The following is a 6085-nucleotide window of genomic DNA, read 5'->3' on the forward strand; positions in this document are numbered from 1 at the left end:
ATATTCGGGACGAAGACGGAATTGAATACTATGAAGACGGGACGAAGACGGAAATGGACAAGTACTTGTAAACGTCAAGCTCCTTTACTGATCAAAGAAAAGACGAAGCATTTTCAGTCCATTCCCGCACGATAATCGATGAAATACGACCCATTAGCGAAATAGTTTTTTTCTCCCCATACAGTAACAATAGACTTTTTTTTTCCTAAATAATCACTGTAAATTTAAGTAATTAAAAATAAAAAACAGAGGATCATTGCCTGTAGCTGTCATCAGCTTTGTATTGGAGAGGATTACCCGGAGAAGAGTAAAGCTGCTTCTTTCCGTCTCTCATATATCCAAAAAAGGGTCTAAATCTGTATAGGAATAGGAGCGGGTTGGGTACCCGTTTCGTCCATTATTTGGTTAATCCGATCTGCACCTTACGAGTCAATCATTTTCTAATGCTTACTTGCCCCGTATATCAGCGAGTACTCGATTATAAAATATCCACCGAATGAGCAAGCTTTTGTTACCAAAGATTCATCCCCTTTCTCAGTGAAATATTCTGCTATTTATAGAGGACAATTTGGAGGGAATGACAGAGGGCAGCGAACAATGTGTCAGAGTTCACGTCCAATACTGTTCAGTTGTCAGGTCCTTGGACAGGACCTCGGTTGTAGTTGATCATAACACTGGCCCGAGGTGACCGCAGGTTGGCAGAGACACCTCGGTCATCAAGATGCCGGGTAAGGCCGAGGTGGTCACGACGGATGGGACCAATGTTCCGGAGTAAGATGCGGCCTCGGTTCATCCGAGTCGGAATGACCATCCTCATATCCCTTTCCCTATACCTGTCGTGTTGTGTAGTGTCATGAAAAAAATAAGATACATTTTTTTAGCCGAGATTAGTCCAAATCGATGTCATTAAAAATTTAGAAGGTTTTATTTTTCCTGTACGGACCCACATCATGTTACTTGCTTCAGCAGTCAATGAGAAATGAATATTCGGGACGAAGACGGAATTGAATACTACGAAGACGGGACGAAGACGGAAATGGACAAGTACTTGTAAACGTCAAGCTCCTTTACTGATCAAAGAAAAGACGAAGCATTTTCAGTCCATTCCCGCACGATAATCGATGAAATACGACCCATTAGCGAAATAGTTTTTTTCTCCCCATACAGTAACAATAGACTTTTTTTTTCCTAAATAATCACTGTAAATTTAAGTAATTAAAAATAAAAAACAGAGGATCATTGCCTGTAGCTGTCATCAGCTTTGTATTGGAGAGGATTACCTGGAGAAGAGTAAAGCTGCTTCTTTCCGTCTCTCATATATCCAAAAAAGGGTCTAAATCTGTATAGGAATAGGAGCGGGTTGGGTACCCGTTTCGTCCATTATTTGGTTAATCCGATCTGCACCTTACGAGTCAATCATTTTCTAATGCTTACTTGCCCCGTATATCAGCGAGTACTCGATTATAAAATATCCACCGAATGAGCAAGCTTTTGTTACCAAAGATTCATCCCCTTTCTCAGTGGAATAATCTGCTATTTATAGAGGACAATTTGGAGGGAAGGACAGAGGGCAGCGGACAATGTGTCAGAGGTCACGTCCACTACTGTTCAGTTGTCAGGTCCTTGGACAGGACCTCGGTTGTAGTTGATCATAACACTGCCCCGAGGTGACCGCAGGATGGCAGAGACACCTCGGTCATCAAGATGCCGGGTAAGGCCGAGGTGGTCACGACGGATGGGACCAATGTTCCGGAGTAGGATGCGGCCTTGGTTCATCCGAGTCGGAATGACCATCCTCATATCCCTTTCCCTATACCTGTCGTGTTGTGTAGTGTCAAGAAAAAAATAAGATACATTTTTAGCCGAAATTAGTCCAAATCGATGTCATTAAAAATTTAGAGGGTTTTATTTTTCCTGTACGGACCCACATCTTGTTACTTGCTTCAGCAGTCAATGAGAAATGAATATTCGGGACGAAAACGGAATTGAATATTATGAAGACAGGACGAAGACGAAAAAGGACAAGTACCTGTAAACGTAAAGCTCCTTTACTGATCAAAGAAAAGACGAAACATTTTCAGTCCATTCCCGCACAATAATCGATGAAATTGGACCTATTAGCGAAAGAGTTTTTTTCTCCCCTTAAAGTAACAATAGGCCTTTTTTTCCTAAATAATCACTGTAAATTTAAGTAATTAAAAATAAAAAAACAGAGGATCATTGCCTGTAGCTGTAATCAGCTTTGTATTGGAGAGAGTTACCAGGAGAAGAGTAAAGCTGCTTCTTTCCCTCTCTCATATATCCAAAAAAGGGTCTAAATCTGTATAGGAATGGGCGCGGATCGGGTACCCGTTTCGTCCATTATTTGGTTAATCCGATCTGCACCTTACGAGTCAATCATTTTCTAATGCTTACTTGCCACGTATATCAGCGAGTACTCGATTATAAAATATCCACCAAATGAGCAAGCTTTTGTTACCAAAGATTCATCCCCTTTCTCGGGGGAATATTCTGCTATTTATAGAGGACAATTTGGAGGGAAGGACAGAGGGCAGCGGACAATGTGTCAGAGGTCACGTCCACTATTGTTCGGTTGTCAGGTCCTTGAACAGGACCTCGGTTGTAGTTGATCATAACACTGCTCCGAGGTGACCACAGGATGGCAGAAACACCTCGGTAATCAAGATGCCGGGTAAGGCTGAGGTGGTCACGACGGATGGGACCAATGTTCCGGAGTAGGATGCGGCCTTGGTTCATCCGAGTCGGAATGACCATCCTCATATCCCTTTCCCTATACCTGTCGTGTTGTGTAGTGTCAAGAAAAAATAAGATACATTTTTTTAGCCGAAATTAGTCCAAATCGATGTCATTAAAAATTTAGAGGGTTTTTTTTTTCCTGTACGGACCCACATCATGTTACTTGCTTCAGCAGTCAATGAGAAATGAATATTCGGGACGAAAACGGAATTGAATATTATGAAGACGGGACGAAGGCGAAAAAGGACAAGTACCTGTAAACGTAAAGCTCCTTTACTGATCAAAGAAAAGACGAAACATTTTCAGTCCATTCCCGCGATAATCGATGAAATTGGACCTATTAGCGAAAGATTTTTTTTCTCACCTTAAAGTAACAATAGGCTTTTTTTTCCTAAATAACCACTGTAAATTTAAGTAATTAAAAATAAAAAAACGGAGGATCATTGCCTGTAGCTGTCATCAGCTTTGTATTGGAGAGGGTTACCCGGAGAAGAGTAAAGCTGCTTCTTTCCGTCTCTCATATATCCAAAAAAGGGTCTAAATCTGTATAGGAATAGGCGCGGGTTGGGTACCCGTTTCGTCCATTATTTGGTTAATCCGATCTGCAACTTACGAGTCAATCATTTTCTAATGCTTACTTGCTCCGTATATCAGCGAGTACTCGATTATAAAATATCCACCGAATGAGCAAGCTTTTGTTACCAAAGATTCATCCCCTTTCTCAGTGAAATATTCTGCTATTTATAGAGGACAATTTGGAGGGAATGACAGAGGGCAGCGAACAATGTGTCAGAGTTCACGTCCAATACTGTTCAGTTGTCAGGTCCTTAGACAGGACCTCGGTTGTAGTTGATCATAACACTGGCCCGAGGTGACCGCAGGTTGGCAGAGACACCTCGGTCATCAAGATGCCGGGTAAGGCCGAGGTGGTCACGACGGATGGGACCAATGTTCCGGAGTAAGATGCGGCCTCGGTTCATCCGAGTCGGAATGACCATCCTCATATCCCTTTCCCTATACCTGTCGTGTTGTGTAGTGTCAAGAAAAAAATAAGATACATTTTTTTAGCCGAGATTAGTCCAAATCGATGTCATTAAAAATTTAGAAGGTTTTATTTTTCCTGTACGGACCCACATCATGTTACTTGCTTCAGCAGTCAATGAGAAATGAATATTCGGGACGAAAACGGAATTGAATACTATGAAGACGGGACGAAGACGGAAATGGACAAGTACTTGTAAACGTCAAGCTCCTTTACTGATCAAAGAAAAGACGAAGCATTTTCAGTCCATTCCCGCACGATAATCGATGAAATACGACCCATTAGCGAAATAGTTTTTTTCTCCCCATACAGTAACAATAGACTTTTTTTTTCCTAAATAATCACTGTAAATTTAAGTAAATAAAAATAAAAAACAGAGGATCATTGCCTGTAGCTGTCATCAGCTTTGTATTGGAGAGGATTACCCGGAGAAGAGTAAAGCTGCTTCTTTCCGTCTCTCATATATCCAAAAAAGGGTCTAAATCTGTATAGGAATAGGAGCGGGTTGGGTACCCGTTTCGTCCATTATTTGGTTAATCCGATCTGCACCTTACGAGTCAATCATTTTCTAATGCTTACTTGCCCCGTATATCAGCGAGTACTCGATTATAAAATATCCACCGAATGAGCAAGCTTTTGTTACCAAAGATTCATCCCCTTTCTCAGTGAAATATTCTGCTATTTATAGAGGACAATTTGGAGGGAATGACAGAGGGCAGCGAACAATGTGTCAGAGTTCACGTCCAATACTGTTCAGTTGTCAGGTCCTTGGACAGGACCTCGGTTGTAGTTGATCATAACACTGCCCCGAGGTGACCGCAGGTTGGCAGAGACACCTCGGTCATCAAGATGCCGGGTAAGGCCGAGGTGGTCACGACGGATGGGACCAATGTTCCGGAGTAAGATGCGGCCTCGGTTCATCCGAGTCGGAATGACCATCCTCATATCCCTTTCCCTATACCTGTCGTGTTGTGTAGTGTCATGAAAAAAATAAGATACATTTTTTTAGCCGAGATTAGTCCAAATCGATGTCATTAAAAATTTAGAAGGTTTTATTTTTCCTGTACGGACCCACATCATGTTACTTGCTTCAGCAGTCAATGAGAAATGAATATTCGGGACGAAGACGGAATTGAATACTACGAAGACGGGACGAAGACGGAAATGGACAAGTACTTGTAAACGTCAAGCTCCTTTACTGATCAAAGAAAAGACGAAGCATTTTCAGTCCATTCCCGCACGATAATCGATGAAATACAACCCATTAGCGAAATAGTTTTTTTCTCCCCATACAGTAACAATAGACTTTTTTTTTCCTAAATAATCACTGTAAATTTAAGTAATTAAAAATAAAAAACAGAGGATCATTGCCTGTAGCTGTCATCAGCTTTGTATTGGAGAGGATTACCCGGAGAAGAGTAAAGCTGCTTCTTTCCGTCTCTCATATATCCAAAAAAGGGTCTAAATCTGTATAGGAATAGGAGCGGGTTGGGTACCCGTTTCGTCCATTATTTGGTTAATCCGATCTGCACCTTACGAGTCAATCATTTTCTAATGCTTACTTGCCCCGTATATCAGCGAGTACTCGATTATAAAATATCCACCGAATGAGCAAGTTTTTGTTACCAAAGATTCATCCCCTTTCTCAGTGGAATAATCTGCTATTTATAGAGGACAATTTGGAGGGAAGGACAGAGGGCAGCGGACAATGTGTCAGAGGTCACGTCCACTACTGTTCAGTTGTCAGGTCCTTGGACAGGACCTCGGTTGTAGTTGATCATAACACTGCCCCGAGGTGACCGCAGGATGGCAGAGACACCTCGGTCATCAAGATGCCGGGTAAGGCCGAGGTGGTCACGACGGATGGGACCAATGTTCCGGAGTAGGATGCGGCCTTGGTTCATCCGAGTCGGAATGACCATCCTCATATCCCTTTCCCTATACCTGTCGTGTTGTGTAGTGTCAAGAAAAAAATAAGATACATTTTTTTAGCCGAAATTAGTCCAAATCGATGTCATTAAAAATTTAGAGGGTTTTATTTTTCCTGTACGGACCCACATCTTGTTACTTGCTTCAGCAGTCAATGAGAAATGAATATTCGGGACGAAAACGGAATTGAATATTATGAAGACAGGACGAAGACGAAAAAGGACAAGTACCTGTAAACGTAAAGCTCCTTTACTGATCAAAGAAAAGACGAAACATTTTCAGTCCATTCCCGCACAATAATCGATGAAATTGGACCTATTAGCGAAAGAGTTTTTTTCTCCCCTTAAAGTAACAATA

This window comes from Coffea arabica, chromosome 6e (genome assembly GCF_036785885.1).
Source record: "Coffea arabica cultivar ET-39 chromosome 6e, Coffea Arabica ET-39 HiFi, whole genome shotgun sequence".
NCBI lineage: Eukaryota > Viridiplantae > Streptophyta > Magnoliopsida > Gentianales > Rubiaceae > Coffea > Coffea arabica.